Source organism: Paramacrobiotus metropolitanus, unplaced genomic scaffold (genome assembly GCF_019649055.1).
Source record: "Paramacrobiotus metropolitanus isolate TYO unplaced genomic scaffold, Prichtersi_v1.0 Parri_scaffold0000044, whole genome shotgun sequence".
Classification (NCBI taxonomy): domain Eukaryota; kingdom Metazoa; phylum Tardigrada; class Eutardigrada; order Parachela; family Macrobiotidae; genus Paramacrobiotus; species Paramacrobiotus metropolitanus.
The window spans coordinates 1,023,271-1,042,022 of NW_026570264.1; the positions used below are offsets into that span (position 1 = coordinate 1,023,271).

The window sequence follows — 18,752 nt, forward strand, 5'->3', positions numbered from 1 at the left end:
TACTATGTAGCAGATAGAAATCTAGGCAATTTCCTCATTCAGGAATCCACAATCAATAGGCATTTTGGACAATGCAGTAGTGAAGACACGTACAGCATAAAATTCTTGTAAATCCTACTCTAATAAGTAGCAACAACTGCAAAGAACAGCTGCAGTGAATTCATATGAATAATGTTATCGACCGGAGCGAAACAACCAACAAAAAATGGAATTGTCGGCCTCCCGATCTGTTTGAGTCTCGGAAGTAAAAGATGTCTTCCTTATTATGCCATCACTTCCTTATCCCGTAAATAACTTATACCGTCAGAACTTTCTATACCATCCTTATTACGCCATCCTTGTTATATACAATATGGAGAGAGTGTATAAACTAACAGAATCGCAATAATTTTGTTGACCTCGAGACGATCGTGATCGAAGATCGTTAGTATTATTATAGTTACTAGGAAAATGCACTATTGCGTGCATGAACAGACCGGAGCGCAGCCTTAAGGATTGGAGGTAGTTTTCAACGCATACAGAGTATTTGAGTATGCGTTGCGCTTTTATCAGCGCACCAAAACGACGAGACGTACTTAATTATGATGAGGCACACTTATTAAATTTTCGAAAGCTACTTTTCGGCAATTAAATGTTCTTCTTCGTTGATCAAATGAAGCGTTTCCTCGTTTTTATGTCGGGAAGACAGAAGAATAGAAATCTGACGAAAACAGGATCGGAATTATGAGGCAAGGTTTTGGCAGAGGTGGCGGCGTATTGGTGGAAATGATTAATCTTTCCCGAGTAACACAGCCTGGCCCGGGACAGGCCCTTTGGCCTTTCCCGTGCTTATATAAAGAAAATTACTGGATAGACACAGCCAACCAATTGGTCTTCCAGTGGCTGTAATATAACACCTATCCGGGATTCATGCTAATACTTTTTGAGTGTTTGGGTTCGTTTTTTGGAATGGCCTCATCGGTTCTACGAATCCAGTTTCAGAACTGGTCAACCCTCGTTGCATACCTTGATTTTTCGCATATTGTAATCACTTTATTAGTACGAGTACTGTAGTCACTTTAAGTCCACCGGGAGAAAATTTAGATCAGTTGTTCTTTGTTCTTAGACCTCCCGAGGCTGTTTTCTGCTGATTGAGTATACTGTGTTGTGATGTTAAATGTTTTCTGTAAGCTGAATGGGTGAAAATAAAAAAAAGAGTAAGTCACTTTAGTTGCTTTAAGCACATTTTAAGTTTATTTTAATCACTTGAAGTACATTTTAATAACTTTGAACACTCATATACGTTTTCGTATTTTCGTTACTGTGGCTGGCACCACTCCTCCTGACTCCTGGGTAGTTTTTGGTCAATCCGGGCTCGGCCTTCGGCCCGGCATGTTCCGGGCTAAATATGGGACACTTCGTACACGGTTATTTTTCTGGATCACCATTATCGACTTGTATCGGTATTTCCTATAGGCCACCATTTTCAAATGCAGTCTCCGTCGCTACCTACAGTCTTTCTGGTCACCAATAGTCATCTGAGTACTCTCGGGCTACCTGTGGTCTTGGCGCTTGTGTAGTCTTCTGCAGGTCGTGTAGCCACCGGTAGTCGTAGTTTTGTGAAGTTTTCTGTAGCTTGGATAGCAAGTAATTAACGGCAAATGGTGTTGCCATTTTATCTTCGTCGCCAAAAAGCTTTCAAAATTTTGAAAATCCTAAATTTAAGAAATCTAACGAAAACCTATGAAAAGGCTAAGCAATCTGAATATCACATCACCAAACAAACTATCAAATACAGGAATCGCTGTTGTCCAGAGATGGGTACTACGTACGGATGACTGCGCACACTACGGTAGTCTACAAGCTAAGATTGTGGACTCCAGAAATAGTCGTGCACAAAGCGTACCAAAGTTCTCCCGAGCCGTTACTTACACAGTATTAATGTAATACATTAATATGTATTACATTAATACAGGTATGTATTAATGTAATACAGGTATGCCGTTATGTAGGCGGCTACACAAAGTATGTTAAAAAAAGCAGGTGAATATTCACATAGAAAAAAGACAATGATGTAAATTGAGAAAAACTCTGCACAAATTGCTGGCTTTCGGTAAATTTCAATGGTAGCTATTTTCCATTTTCCTAAGTCACTTAGCAAAATATTGTTAACTGCGGGCCTTGGCCCGAGCCATGACCCTTCTCTTGGGTTTTACTGCCTGAGTGCCTCTTTCTAGTTAGTATGTCCCCGCGACGCGTGTGGGAACGCTAATGAGCAAGTAAGGTAATAAGGAAGTGCCAACCCAATAAGGAAGTGACCTTCTACTTCCGTAACAGACAGACAGACAGGTTTCTACTTTTGCTGACGTAGAGGACCTCTAATTCAACAAAAATCGCTTTTCTATCTTTTATACTCGTACAATAGGATATTTATTATGACGCAAAAGGACGTCTTTTCTAAAAGTAAAAGTACAGTCGGTATAACGGAACACCGAAAACAACTAATTCTAATTCATCTAATTCTGTCGTTTTTCGTTTTTACTTACCCTTCTTCCATCAAACCATTGTGCAAATTCAGGAGCATTCTGTAAACCATATTACAGTAGTTAAGAGAGTGTACTGGAGCATGGCGCCAAGTTCAAGCAAGTACTGCACCTATGAGAAAAGCTTCATTCTCGCGCACGAGCAAGCAATTTTTTGCATTGTTTTGTGGCATTGTGTAGTCCAATGGTTGTTATGCACTGGCGTAAAAACCGTTATTAGTGCGCGCAACATGCGGCAAGCTTCAGTAAAATAAAATTTCAAAGTTTAAAAGGACGGAGGTGTAGAGTTACAATACCAACCGATCTTCAAATTCCGCCCTAAAACGCCACTAGAAAGACGATCGTTTTTGCACAGGTCTAAGTTGTGTTTAAACTATCGGAATTTTATTTTATCCAGATCTCCCGAACCAGATGTTGCGCGCATAAATAGTTTTCACGCTAGTGTATACAAATCGTTTGGCTATGAAATGTTTCGAACCAATGCGAAAACGGGCTTCAAAGTGCGCGAAAGCAGACATTTTCGTACAGATACACGAGTTTGGTACTTACCATGCACCGGCTTACCTCCGTTAAGTTCTTCTTACCTTTACACGAATTTGGCACTTACGTATCTTTAACCGGAACATTTCGCTTACAGATGTGATCCGGCAGAAAGGTGGACGTCTCATCTACCAATCTGCCGGAGGTCGGCAGATTGGTGGATGCGATTTCACTGAACATCCACCATCCACCCGTCCACCTTTCTGCCAGCTACAAGTGTAACGAAGGTGACAATCTATAGTTACGGCAATAGGCTGCTACGAAAATGGTTCCCGCTTGGTAGGCTACAATTGCAAAGCTAACAGCAAGAAGCTGTCATTTCGCATGCCAAGTTTTTACTGATTTTCGTAAGAAATAAAAAATTTGAAAGATTAAGTGCGCCATCGACGCCAGTTCACTCGCCCGGTCTTGAAAATTATCGCGCCGGTGCGCCAGTTTCTGGCGCAACTGTTTTCATTTTTTTTCCCTCCGGGAGGGTTGGGGGGGGGTGGAGTGCGCCCCTCCCATTAAAGACGGGCCTGTCTGTATACAAATTTGATACCATGTACCGGGCCACTTCCCTTCATGCGTTTAGGCTTGCTGTTTCTATGTGTACAGCCTCTGATTGTGAGCAGAACGGTAATGGTAGAATTTGCTGGCTGAGGTATTTTTGTTTGGCTGAGCTCGAGTTTAATAGTCAGATACTGAGCAGTCAGAGTTGAAGTTCGGAAGTCAAAGTCAGGGCAGATCTTGAGAGCTAGCCCTGCAAGTACACGCTGCGCTCCGGTCTACCACTTGCACGCAATGTGCATTTTCCTAGTACTGGCTAAGTAAAAAAATTCTTACCCTCTTGGTTCCCAGAAGCAAAATTGTGGCACCAGTCCAGTGGAAGTGGGTCTAGGGTACTCTTGCTTGTCAACCTCCGCGGCAAAAATTGGGACGAAAGGTTGAGTAAGCTGGAGGGAAGTTCGGAAACGAAATTAGTAAATGTGTTTACAGTGAAAGGCGCAGCATACAAGAGCCATCAGCTTTCGTCAAAATCTGAGCTCACAATCTGTCAGCTATACAGTACTTGCCTGAGCACCGTATTATGAGCAATTACAACGATAGCAAGTGATTAATATTATACAGTGGCTGAACGAAACTAATTTACCGTAAAGCAAGCGTGACTGATTTCCTGCTTGGTGTGGGGGAGCGCTCTGATTTCGCCCGATGCTTCAACTTGGAGAGAGTATACCAGCACAGTTTAGTACACATGCTCTGTATGCTGCAGCTCCATCTGTCTCCGATGACCTATCGAAAAACCGGTTACGCTTGCTTTACGATAAATTCGATTTCGTTCAGCCAGTAGCCACTGTATAATGTTAATCACTTTGGCGATTGTTTGGTAGCAGAGTACCGAATGGCGAATGCTCTGAGCCGAGCAAACGAAGCGGTACGCGGCAGCTTCCATTAGGAGTCAACTGCGTCTTTGCCGCTAACAGGGCCAACGCAGTGGACTGCCGATTTGACAGTGCATATTCGCCCACCCTATTCACCGGTGACAGTCGTTTTACCGTCGGTCAGAACTAGCCGCCTTACAGATGTAGACCGATAAAGCTATACGATTGCTAACTCGTCTCTGTATACTACCGCTATCGTATCTTTAGTTGTTTACTGCCGTAATTATCACCTATCAACGTCCTACCGATCGTTCTATGTATCGTCGAAACTTTTCCAGGGGTTGTTTTACCGCTGTACAGAGTATTTGGGTCGCACAAACAAGTGTTAAACTACTATTGTAATAGTAATACTAGGGTTGAAATTCACGAGGCTTAGACCCACTTGTGAAAAGAAGTGAAATGAAAGTGAAATCAAGTGAAATGAAATGAAACGTGAAATAAAAAATTAAATTTAAATAGATTATTTTGGCTTTTATTAGGGTTGCAAACAGCCGAAAGCAGTTAAAATATTACTTAATACTGCAACTGCACGGTACTAGTAGAAGTTTAATATTTCAAAAAAATTCGTTGTAAGTGGATTACTAAATTTATTATTCAGTACAGACTATACAGTAAGTGCAAAAAGATTGTGCAATTTGCTTTTGTTTTTACTACAGAATAAGATAAAACTGTTTAAAACTAAAATTAGGAGTAGAAGTTTGAAAATGGTAATCGGTGTATAAGAACAAGGCGTACAAAGAAAATGTTCATTTCGATTCAAAAAAACAGCGCAGTAGCGTCTGCGGCACGGAATTTCTTTCGAGTTAGATACTAGTCGTATTTGGGCGCGCGGCGCGCCTTTTGAGCTTGTCCGTGCGAGGTCTAGCTGTAAGTAGCCGAGAAATTTCATTATTTGCATTTGATCTTAATTGCACTGTAAACACCTCTAAAGATTATTTCTTTCTTATCAGCTGTACGAGATCCCAGTTTGACAAACCGAGTTCTTCTACCTTGGCACGAATAGTTTTCTTTAATTAGCCGAATTCTTAGTATTACTGGGAAGAAGAATAGAATTTAATCTTAGGCGTTTTGGCTAGCTATGCATTTAGATTTCTGAAATTACCTGCACTAAAAGCGTACGAAAAACGTTTTCTTCTCTTCCAGTTGCAACATTAATGCTTACGCGCAGTGCTGTTTAATGCAGGGAATCGAATTAGAAGCGGTCACACAAAAAAATACAACGGTGTGAACATTTTCGTTGCAAGAAATATAGGGAATCGCTCTAGTTTCGTCCGCTTCTGATGCATTTCAAGCGATTTCACGATTTCACCATTTCATGCATTTCACGTTTCATTTCACTTTCACGTTTCACGCGAGGGTCCGCGTGATTGTGAAATGAAAGTGAAATGAAAAGTGAAATGTGAAATGGTGAAAGCGTGATTTCAACCCTATGTAATACGGTGGACTACCGTATCACGATGGTCATTACCATCAGTTTTCGAGTTGACTTATGGCGTTGGATTGGCCAGGAAACGAAAATTTACGCATTTCCGATTAAAACATTGCTGTCATTCAGTAGAGATTTACTTGTACTTTCTGCCTCGCTATTACATATTTCGGGTAGAAGAACTGTTACTTCTTTTAACACAAAGAACAGCGATATTTTAGTGACTGTGTTTGGCCAAGAAGCCGGCAATCAGATCTCCGGGCATTTTCTTGTCATTAAATCCTCGTGCTAGCATTTTTCAACCTACTAGCGTTTTAACCGATCTCGTAAAAACTTGTTTCTGCAATTGTTGCCTTGGCTACATTTACCATATAAACCGCAATTTATTGTTACGGCATCTCATGCCAAAACATTGTAGCGAAAATTTGTAGAAACAGAGATAAAACACCGGCATTTCTTTTGAAAGTCACTAAATGCTGCATACTCCTTCCAGCTCATGCATTAAACCAGTAAGTTTTTTCTCTGGATAAGAAAGGCCTTTTTCTAGACAAAACCGTTGAAAACGTTCGAAATAACAAATAGTTTTTCGAGGAAAGAAGTGCCACAAGATTCTGAATTTTGCCAACTGGCCCAAATAAATTTCGACATGGCTTTAGTAGCCACCATTACAAAGGAGCATTGCTAATTTTTTCGCAAAATATTTTGCTGACTTTGGGTAGCGAATACAGTTTTTATCGAATGAGTCTGAAGAGTTCACGGTGTGGCAAGCGGTTTGCGAAAACCAAGGCAAAATCTGAGCCCGACATTTTTTTGAGCCACCCCGGTAGCTCTGGAAACATGCAGCTGCCACCTGTTGCGCTCTCTTTTTTCCCTTAAACAAAGGTTGATAACCATAATATATTCTGTTGTAGTGAATCAGATTTTGAACGAAGCCAAGCAACGCAACGGCAACGGGACCATGCATCTGCAGGGATACGGTCGCGGTCCGGAGTCTCAGGAATTCTTCACGGCGGAATGGCCTCCCTTGACGGAGATCATTCGGGCACCCGAAGGTGGCACGCTGTTTATTTACTGCAACAACAGCCACAACACGAACCGCACGAAGGTACTGAGTTTCTATAGATTTCAACCTTGACCAGTTTGTCTAATTCAGCTTTGGGACACAGCCTGACCATGAGCTGCACCGCATCGTACAGGAGAGAGCGTGTTTTGAAATGTACATGTTTTGAAATCGTACATGTTTTGAAATCGTATATGTTTTGAAACGCTGCAGAATAATTTCGCTGTATTCTGATACAACAACCACCTTTCGTTATGGAAAGGGCACACATAGTGACATAGCAAATTATTATGCTTTATTATTTTCTACAATAGACCTGCCGAAAAAGCAGCTGTTGAACAGTTACTTTACCTGCTATCGCTGACGTTTGGTGACTTCCTCGTGTATTATTCTACCTCCGTAATGATAACGCCACCCCGAAATTCATAATCCTGTATACTGATTTCCGTTACGCATTACGTAAAAGCCGTAGTTCTAAATTAGCTTTTGTGTACAGTAATTTTCCTTCTATTGCTGACTTGTGAGTGAAGAATTAGGTTGTCCGCAACCAAACTCGTCTAACCAGTTGGGTATAGCGTCCTTGTAACAAATCCCACTTTGTGGTAAATTTTTAGTTTTGATTGCCTTCTTTTTGCTTTCGGCTCGCAGGTCCGATTTGTTCTACCTTGACAATTTCGACTGAATCCGTCATTTTATTTTTTTTATCGCTGTACTGTTTTAATCCATTCATTTACTAGGAAAAATGCACCGATAGCCGTAGGGTTGTCATCACGTCGTCACACACTTTCACAATCACGCCGTCTTCCTGCTCACAATCCCATCATGCCGAACAATAGTGGCCGTGATTAAAAAATGTGATAAGTGATGGGACGGTGATGTGGTGTGATGAATTTGTGTTATTAAAAATGGAAGGTCAGAATCCGGGTACCTGAACTATAAAGCACTGCGCATCGGCAGTGAATACATTTATAAATGTATTTCTGACAAATTTTGTGATCAGTGCAGTTTCAGATTCAAGAAATGCGAGAAGTTCTAGCTACTGACACATATTGCCATATACTTTGAATGGCTTGGTTCACCTCTGATTTAATTTGATTGCTCAAATGTTTGCAGAAACTTGCGTCCGTTCAAGATCGACATTGTGACTTGGCTCTATTTAATTTTGTAAGATTATCTGCCGAAATAGACGGAGATCGAGTTGCCACACGGTGACCGTTGTGGAAGACTAGGAGCTGATTATCAGATATAGTACTTGACGTAATTCGTCAGCGGCTTTTTAATCCTTGAAAACTATTGCAAAACTGCGAGAATCATCAAATTCCGTTGCGTGCAAATTTTTGGTTTTGGACTGTTGTTCTTTACTAATGGCTTTTCCTGTTACAAACAGCTAGCATAAAGATTGTGGATTTTGTTGTAAAAATGTCAGAAATTAATAAATGTATCCCGCCAATCACGTCACTTCCGGCTCACATTCCCATCACATTCCTCCTCCAAAACCTTGGTTGGATAACAACCCTTCCAATGAACCTATCGGGGATAGGTTCATTGGAAAACCGGAGCGCAGCGCTCAGCAGGGCATATCCCTGCGTTTAACAATTCTGAAAATTTGTATTTTTGTGCTGCATACTTTGCTTAAAAAGTTTCTATACTTAGCTTGGCCCATTATTTCAATCAGTACCGCTTTAGGGATCATTATATTAATCACTTTACCAGACTGACAGCATCTTTGGCGGGCGGCTACATGAACAACCACGGCTGACTTCAATGCAGTCTATGCATTACCATTCAGTCTATGCAGCTTATCAGTAATGCAATCTATGCAGTAAGACCCGCACTGCATCTATGCAGTAAAAAGTGATTAATATATTGATCCCTAAACCGGTTCTGATTAAAATAATGGGCCGAGCGAAGTACTTATAGTTGTTTAACAAGAAATGATGAAAAACTAATTAAGTCACTACATAGCGTTTCAGTGCAGAACAGCTTTTTCTGTTCCTACTTATGTACCTATTTTGCCGCCATTTTGCCAGGAGTGGAGTGTGGACCTTTAGAACTGAGTACCGGTGCATGCGATACTTCTATAGCTTATTTTATCAGTGTCAAATTTTTGATTTTTTATTTATTGTTTACAGGTAGGTGCGGTAAGCAGTTTTAAGTGATTGAAGACTGCGGTTACAAAGTTGCCTCGCAGAAAATTTTTATCGCACGACTCTTTAATCAGTCTGTCAATCGCTCCGATGAAGAATTTTTGCAAATTTCTGTAATTAAACATTTCTTGGTCGGCACTGGGTAAATACTTTCACAAAGAGGCGGTCTAAAGCCGTCCTTGAATTCTCAGTCGAGCCGCTAGGTGAAATTTGGTAAAACACAACTGTTTGTAATCACGGAAATGGCCTTTTCTGCACTGTGGCAGTATGTATATAGCCGTTGAATTTACGCGATACCATACCCTACCCTTTGTACCACTGCACACAACCAAATTTTATAAGACATGTGCGGAAGCTAGTCAACCACCTTTCTGCAGAAAAAGAAAATTGTCTGAATGCATCCGGCTTGCCTTATTAATAGAAATATCATATATGAAATCTTATTTAGTTCAGCGCATGTACAAAGACGGAGAGGCGAGTATCTGTAAGTACGAAGACGGCAAGACGTCATCGGTAAGACGGAGAGACGAATACATTTTTTTAGTATTAACTCGCTAAATCTCGAAAGTTTATTTTGTCAAACTTTCTTCCATTTGGGAAAGAAGTTCGAAAAAAATAAATTTTCGAGATCACTTTACGAACCGAGAGCGTTAATTGCGTAATTCAACTGGGGTCAAGATATACCGTCATGCGCATTCGACGAGCAATGTCGCATCGTTGCCGCTGGACTTTACAGAAAGTTTGCTGTAGTTACCATATTTTAGGCTGACGTGCTGGCTAGCGCCACTTCGAATCTTTGATGTCGCGTTTCTGCGCAAATAATTCTGCACTTCCTTTAAGGACGTCGTATTTTTACTTTCTCATATGAGGTCATTTTTACTTCCTTATATGACGCCATTTTTAACTTCTGTAACGGACAGACAGACAGAAAAGTTTTTATTTCACCTGAATTAGACTTCCTTCGCTGCGCTCCGGTCGATGACAGGTTTAATCGAAGTATCCTACAGATAATTGGGCTATTTCAAGTTAAATTTATAACGCTTATTTTAACTGTCGGTTTTTACCCACAGGTTTCCCATACCATGATTCCGCCGGCGTACACTTACAGAGGAAGGCAGGTCTCTCTTACAAATGGCACATTGCCCCACGAGTGTTCAAGGGAATGAACTATCGCTGCAATTTCACAAGAAATACCAGTGCTGGGGAAACCATTATGTGGAGCTGGAAGCGGGCAAGCGAGTACGATCCGGCGACTGGTGCGTTCTCCATCGCGTTGGAGAACTTCACGTACGGCCACACCGGTCAGTACGAGTGTCTGCACTCCAACGGGAGCCAGTTGGTCGTGACGCAACGCTACTGGGTCAGCGCGACCCTCTTCCGCCACGAGGTCTTTGATCCGCCCATGAAGAACATCACCGTGCGCTACGGCGACCCAGCGGAGATGGTCTGCGCGGTCCGCTTCAACTTTCTACGCGGACAGCTTATGCACCGCTTCCTCTGGCGCAGTGGAACCTACCTGTTGATAACCGACTCTATCGCGGAGTTGGCCGATAAATCCAAGTCGTGGTGGGGATTTTATGGGCGTTTTGAGGTGGGGATCAATCCGCAGTCGCGCTGCCATTCCACTATGAAAATCGCCAGCGTGACATGGAAAGATGCCGGTCTGTACGAATGTTGGTTCCGCATTAACGATCGTTTTGACGAGTGGATTATGCAGGAAGCTTATTTACAAGTCATTTAATCAAGAGCCACCACTAAGCTAGGGTAGGGCTTTGCTAACTGCGTGTACATATGCCTTTGAGATGATGTTCTCTGAAGCTCTTTGGTTTGTTCAACTCAGTGATTTGTGTTGAAGGTTTATTTGTTTACTTTGGAATAGTCGGGAATTTTCGTTACATGTTTACGTTTACTGTAGAACAATCATGACATTTTCCGTCATGACGAACTGTATACGTACGTGACTGCACGTCACATAACACTCCCTTTCCTGAATTTTGAAGCACTGCGAAAACTGAAACATTGTATTGTCAGGGCGGGCTTATGATTCAGCCCTTCTCTCATTGGTTGGTTTTGGGTTTTTTCCTGTCTGGGCATTTGCATGCGTTTTGATGGCTCTATAAGGCAGCTGGGCTGCCTACAGAGACCAGTTGGTTCTTGGCTTGCGCGCAAAGCGCGGGGTGTGTTCAGATTTCGGCATTAAAGCCTACATCCGGGTTCGTTTTGTTCCTCCGTCGTTGGACGATGCGCGCTTAGCCAGCGCCATCTGATATGGTAGCAGATCGTGGTTACGTTCGTATGTTGCACAGCGGGCTTGCCCCGCTCACGGGCCACCTCTGAGTTGTGGACCAGATCGCGTGATCGCGCCCTGTGCCAACCCCGGGTACGGAGCTCACCCGGCTCCCCCGGATTTCCCGTCAGTCGCCGGAGCTGTGCCGTCACTCCCGCAGAACGCGGAGGAAACTGCCTCTCCCAGAAAGGGATGGAGATATCGCCAAGCCAGAAGTGCAGCGATGGACGGACAAACCCACAGCCACACCGTACCGATGACGGATGCCGACGGTGGACGCAACCCGGACCAGCAGGAAACCTGCGGACCCTTCACCACCACCAACAGCCATGCCAACCCCGATCCCTACGGCCGGATCGACCACCATCACCACGCCGAGAAATTCACCCCACCAAAACCCTGCCCGCCCTACCTGGGACAACAACCTTTCCCCCGGCGGAGCAGCTGATTTTCCCTACCCGGAGCAGCGTATTTTTGTGTTTGCAGGGTCATGGCCGTACCTGTGCCCCAAACCCCTGCCCGATTTTCCCCAGACCATGACCTTTCCCCAGACGGATAAAATGCGGAATCTACCGATTTCCGCATCCGACCCTGGATTCTGGCGCGACAGTTCGTTGACCTAGGCACTGGACCGCGTGAAGCCGAACCAGACCGACCGAACCCGAGCCAAACCGACCGAGAACCACTCCTAAACCGAACCTGATCCGAGCCGACCAAACCTGGACCGAGCCGGACCAAACCTGACTGAACCAGATCCCATACCGGACCACGTGAGCCGACCGAACTGGAACCGAGCCACCCGGTAGTACAGTCTATTAGACATAGTACAGGGACCGTACCGGTCCCTGTATCCACTGTTCTTTTACGGCGCATCACGCCATTTACCTGCACTTCGCAGGAGCTCAATGTTAGACCGTACAGGGATGTCAGGGCGGGCTTATGATTCAGCCCTTCTCTCATTGGTTGGTTTTGGGATTTTTCCTGTCTTGGCATTTGCATGCGTTTTGATAGCTCTATAAGGCAGCTGCGCTGCCTACAGAGACCAGTTGGTTCTTGGCTTGCGCGCAAAACGCGGGGTGTGTTCAGATTTCGGCATTAAAGCCTACATCCGGGTTCGTTTTGTTCCTCCGTCGTTGGACGATGCGCGCTTAGCCAGCGCCATCTGATAGTATCGTTTATCAAAACAAAACAACAGTAAAATACAGCAAATCACGAGTAAAAATAAAAACAAACGATATGGCACGGAAAGGTTACGGCGACGCATTCCCCATGTGCGGTACCGGAACAATGGCATCTGATCACGGTTTGGTCGGAATCCTCCAAGGCAGCACGCTGCTAATGGATTTGGCTAAGCGGAAACTGCTCCGTTGATCCCATTACCAAGGAACAAACCATCCGAGGCGTCGCACAGGATGAAATTAATACCAAAAGATACTGACATTCTCTGTATGCGCACTTAACATGTTGGCTTGTGACAAACTGCGAAACAGCCCATTTTTCGATTTTACACGATCAGGAAATCTTGTTAGGCTCGGCTTGACGTTCACCCAAGCCATGTGGCCAGCAGGGATTTTTACTTTGCAACGCGCAATAAAATTCCATGCAGTAGACGCCCATCGTTTGTTTTCCCAACAAAGGTCTTCAAAGCGATGCACAACGCAACTTGCGGTACAATGCAGCTCGATTCCCAATAGAAAATCAGCACTTTACACTCTGCGATCATTCCACACGGATCTTTAAAAATATTCTGCCACCGTGAAATAAGGACAGATAATGCCGACCGGTATAAGTTTGGCCGGTAATAATTTAAAGGGACTGACCAGTATTTGGCTGGGTGTAAAGGCGCGCCGCGAATGCTCATAGCTGTTACAGCAGAACCCGTGCGATAGTTGCAGTTAATGCGGTTGCACCAGCGACATGCACTGTAAAAAGCATAAAACAGTTCGACAACGAACCCGTTTTCACGAGAAGAATAGCCATGAATTAACATATTCGTTTGTTGCGAATGTTGCATTCACCAGAACCATTCGCAAACGCAATGAATTTAATTAATCGTCACGAATGAACCGTTCACCAGGTACTTTTACGATGCGTTCCAGTGGTTTTTATACTGCCGAGAACTGGATCGTTGGGGCTGGTGCAATCCGTACTCAATTTGTGTTTCGTCGCAGCACACGATCAAGTATTCGATACTCGTACAGCGTTAAAGTTTTTTTTTCGTTATTTCAGTTAAAGTTGAGTAATGATGGAACTCGTCGTTTATGTGCAAGTTTTTTTTTGGATTAACCCTCTCTTGGATGCCTATACTGAAACAACAACCCGCGTCAGTAGTTCACTTCCTAGATCCACATAATCAGATCGGCCGCAACTTACGCAATTTAATATTTAGATAACTTGATTACTGAGGAAAGATGTTTTAGCCGGTGAAATGCGCTTGTGGGGAACTGGTGGTCGAGGCGGTGTCGGAATGCGCGAAGCTTTCAACGTTGCGTCCTTAATGATGTTGTCAAGGTTCGCTAAAGCTTCAGGCGTTACGCGCCGGATAGTGCGTGGCGAGGCTGGATTGCGTTCTATGGATTTTGCTGCAGATCGTCGTGGCGAGGTCAGGTTGCGTTCTGGGGATTGAGGCGTAGATTTTGATCCGTACCGAAAGAAGCGTGACGAGGTGGGACTACGTCTCGGGGACTGTACAGATTGTCAAGGTGGTGATCCTCCGTTAATTGGCTGCACGGGAACTTGCTCCGGTGGTATTGCAAGATCGTTTCCTGGTTGCGGTTGTTGCAGATTTTCTTCAGCAATTTGTTGCGCTTGGATGGCTGGTTCCGGTGGGGCTGTCAGATCTTTCTGTGGTCGAGTGGCTTGATCCAATTTTGCGTATTGTTCTTGAAGGGTGAGTTCCGGAAGTTTCACACGATTTCTTGTTGCTGGTCCGTTTGCTTTCGGGTCAGAAGGAGGCGAGTCGGGGACCGGAATTTGGTCGGGATCACGGGCGTTGCGCTTGTGCTCAGATGATTCTTCAATAAGCGTGCGGTCGTCGTTCTTCCGTTTGGTGATGTTGAACGGAAACATCGGGCATAGCCAAGATATTAGCGTTAAGCAAAAATATAAGCATTATGCAAAAACAAAAGGTCAAGAACGACCAGTTAAAGTGTTAGCGGGCGCTGGTCCGTGCTATACAGATAGAATGCATAGCGAGCCCCTGGAGCCACCAAAATGGTGGTTTAGCGTTAGCGTTTATTATCCATGTATTGCTCAGTCGTCAGGCTGCATAGCGATATTGCATAACGGTACAGTAGCCGGCTTATATACAGAATTGTATATCGGTAATGAGAACGCATAGATGTGAACTTGTAAACAAGACGTGAACTAGCATAACGGAAGTGTTATGCCGGAACTGCTCAAGGGCATATTTATCATAGACATTCATTACTATCGTAACAGCAACAAATAAAGATAATATATCGACATATAAACTACGTATAAAGAGAATGTAAAGTTAATTTTGGAAGGTAAGGTATACGATCGGACAAAACACACAAAGGATAATCGCACTTTATTGCTGCAGCGGTTACTGAACAATTCTGTCTGCGGCGCACAATGTGAAACGCTTTGCTAATTAGGGGAGGGTCGCGGAGGAAAATTATGGTCGTCGATTTTTTTAAGACGTTCTTCATGTTGTCACTTGTCGATGACAGCCGCTTGTTCCGCAATGATATCTGTTAAGCGCTGGATCTCCAAGCAGTGTTGATCTCTTGTGGAACTGCTTTCGTCGCACGACGTTGGCTGGAGCTATCGGGAAAGGATTAGTTAGTTAGTGAGCGAACGTGAACCAGGAACGGTAACACTGCGTTGCTTATCACAATTTAGCTAAACTTTTACGCTAGCGCCAAGTACCTAAACCCCTGAATTAGGAAATCACTTCAATTACGAGTATAATAAGGAAAAAATCACAAAATATGTTGCTGATCGAAAACCTCTTTTCTTTGGCAATCTTGTGTTCTCTTTTGGTTGGTGGTATTAGCGTAAATTTGTAACAGCATCAAGTAGGTACATAACCAGGTACTGTACTCACGACTGTAAAAAGGTACTGTTCTCGTCAGTGTACTGCATGTGATATCCAGTCTGGCTTTGTCTTACAAAATCCTAAAGTTCAGCCGCAGATTATTTTATTATTCTCGTTTTTAGCACAAAATATTTGAATATTATTTGTGTTAATCCTTAGAAGCCGTTGCATCTCGTTGCATCTCGTTCCACTTTACCGCTGCAGATCTGCTGGAGGTCTTGCATTCCCCTTTGTCATCAATGCAGCGACTGCATCCTCCCGATTTAGCTTCTTTCAAAAAATACAGTACCTGGTTATGTACCTACTTGATGCTGTTACAAATTTACGCTAATAAAACACTTCAACGCACCATTGACAATAACATACCACAAAGCTTCGGCCAAGTGCCAAGAGAATAAGGAACAAGGCCAGGCCGGAAAAGTTCTTGATTCTATGGCATTTAAGCAACTATACACTCTGTACCACAATCCAAATATAAAATTATCAATATCCCAAATAATTCCAAATACGCATCGGGTCCATGGGCGTTTTATATATACCTTACTTACAACATTACTTATAGGTAAACTGTTATAGGTAAACGGTCAGTGTGCAAAGATACACGGAATTTTGAGAAAGCTTTTAGGATTCAGTATAAATTTTTAGAAGACTCATCAAAATCTCCTTGCAGTCACCATGTGAATAGATTATAGGTATGTATACGTACGTAGCTTTAAGTTTTACCCACCCCGATTTTGCGGGCAGCGGTTGCATCATAAGTCGATCTCAGCAACTGCCATTTTGCGCTGTTCTTGTAGCCCGCCAGTAGCTGTTATAAATTTCCGCTTGCTTCCCGAGATATATCAACAGGTCAATAATATCCATACGGATTTTACCAACATCCGTCTCCGACGAGATGGAACGGTCATAAGTTGCGATCTTATCGACAACGGAGGTTTGCCATTCTCCATCATCCTTTTCACGAGTCATGACAATAAATTCTTGTAGCGTTAATGGTAATACAGATGCACGCTGAGTGACCGGTATCGGTAAACGTCGGTGACAAGTTCAAAAATAAGCCAGCTTACCAATCTTTAAGCTCCATTAAATTTTAAAAAAGCACGATGTTGTTTTCGCTGACAATGAGCACCCTGCCGTACATGTACCTTCACTACTTGACAGCTTATGATACGACAGATACGCCAACTTATCATGAACAATCATGAAGTCGCATGGTAAAACTATTGAATAATGCGATAACAGAAACTGCTGCTGCGATATACTATCAATGTCCCGCTTAAGAAAACCTATACATCACATAAATACACGGTGAATAAAAGAGCGAAAATAGGAAATTTATACGTCACTTTTCCGAAGCAAGTAAAGTATCCTACAGTAGTAAAAAGGTAAAACTTTTCGCCTTTCAGTAATAAGTTATTGCTCATAGGTTGTGACAATAAGTTATTGTTTCAAGAGCGCACGAGAGATGCTGCCAAGTCCGCTTTTGGAACAGATGTTGTCCATGGCGGCTGCCTGTTCTGCGATTACCTTCCTCAAGCACCATTATTTCTTGGCCTTTCTGTGGATCTTCTGCAGAAAGGCTTTCTTCTCATGGCGTAGGCTGGAGCTATCGGAAAAGATCCAATTGGGTTTTTGCAAGTGCGAACGAGGATGATAATTGACTGTTTTGCTACGGACAATTAGAGAAGGCATCATCGCTAGCGCTAGTTAGTTAAATATTACGTAGGTAATTCAGGTATATAACAAGGAAAAATCGGTTAGGTTACGGTATGACCTGTTGCTAACTAATGCCTGTTTTCTGGCGACTTGTATTCTTTTACCTTTGTGCGGCAAACGTAGCAGCAATATAAATCGAGTAAGTGAATGCTGAATATGAAGTCTGGTTTATCCTACACAAAACAATCCTTAGATTTTTTTATCGGTATATCTTTACAAGGCGACACTTGTGTGAGCGTTAAGTACATATATTTTTATTATCTTTAGTACACGATATTTCAGTGAAATTTCTTCGAACCAAAAACAACGGGGAACAACTTTACCGTTGCAGATAGACTGGAAGCCTTGCAATTTCCTTTGTCACAGCTGCACTGACGGCATCCTCCTGATAGCTTCTTCCAAAAGCCGCTTCGCGTAGGCGATAAAGCTCTGCAACACACAATTTGCGATAGCACAGCACGACGGGATCGGACTAGTGCCGACTGACGCGGAACAAATCAGCGAAGGAAAAATTTCTTGATTCTGTGATATTCAACACGCTGCAAACCATGATAAGTGCGAGATAAGTACGCTTCTAAACTTCGCTTACCCAGTTTTTTTCCGCGTACGGTGATTCATAAGTCGATTACAATGTCTGCCATGCTGCGCTATTTTTATAGCCGTGATGAATTTCAGCCTGCTGCCCGAGATAGAACAACAGCTGGACAATGTCCGCACGGATCTGATCAACATTCGTCTCTGACGAGATTAAACGATCGCATTCTGTGATCTTATCAATAATAATTATACGTTCGATATTCCCCGTCGTCGTTGTGCCGGTTCCTGGAAAACAATCCATGTAAACGGGAAAGAACTGTTCTCCGAAAAGCCGTAATATTTATTATATACAGCAGTCGACGCGCTTGCGAGTTCGAAAATGTGTCAGCAACCGTTAACCGGTCTTTCAGCTCGAATTGGAGGACGAGAGGCAGTACATGATGTTGGCTCAAATACGGTACGATTTTCCTTTACTTCGTATGTGGTATTATTACCGCTTCCGATACGTTAACTTATCAGGAGCAACCCTGAATGAAACCTAAATGTAAAACTGAAACAATGCGATCAGAACAGCTATTGTTGTACACTATCAGTGCTCCAGCTTATTACGATTATCAGTGCTCCAACTTATTACTTATACGTGCCTGTCGTACCATAAGTGCAACGCTTAATTAGAGGAAAAAGCACAGAAGTTTTTACACCGTTTTAATTTTTATCCAGATCCAAGTCAAAGCAAATACTTAATCTTTGGCTCTTCAAAATGTTGGACTATGATACCCAAAAAATCTAGAATCTTGATACCTCAAAGTAGGATATGTCTGTGCATAAAAACAGGACCCTAACAGAAATTTATCCAAAGTACTATTTTTGTCATGACTTTGCTGTTTTGGTTACGAGCACGTACGAATTATTTCAACAAACAGTCGTAAATCGAATGCCTAAAACTGTAATATTAGAACCGACGTTCGCTTTCGTCAAACGATAAAACGTTTCAGGTCTCACTCCGAAAACGGATTCTTCGCAGTCAATCCCA

General features: G+C 43.0%; 1 long non-coding RNA gene across 3 annotated transcripts; it reads right to left on the reverse strand.

Moving 5' to 3' along the window:
• Nucleotides 1-13,661: 13,661 nt before the first annotated feature.
• LOC129591063 (uncharacterized) lies at nucleotides 13,662-18,142 on the reverse strand. 3 transcript variants are annotated; one of them, XR_008690804.1, is made up of 5 exons: nucleotides 17,772-18,142; nucleotides 17,506-17,611; nucleotides 17,287-17,355; nucleotides 16,194-17,135; nucleotides 13,662-15,192 (listed from the first exon to the last, which is right to left on the reverse strand). It is a non-coding gene; the product is annotated as an uncharacterized LOC129591063 (long non-coding RNA). The 3 variants fall into 3 exon arrangements; XR_008690802.1 differs by lacking the exon at nucleotides 17,287-17,355 and having other exon boundaries at nucleotides 16,194-17,072; XR_008690803.1 differs by lacking the exon at nucleotides 17,287-17,355.
• Nucleotides 18,143-18,752: the final 610 nt, after the last annotated feature.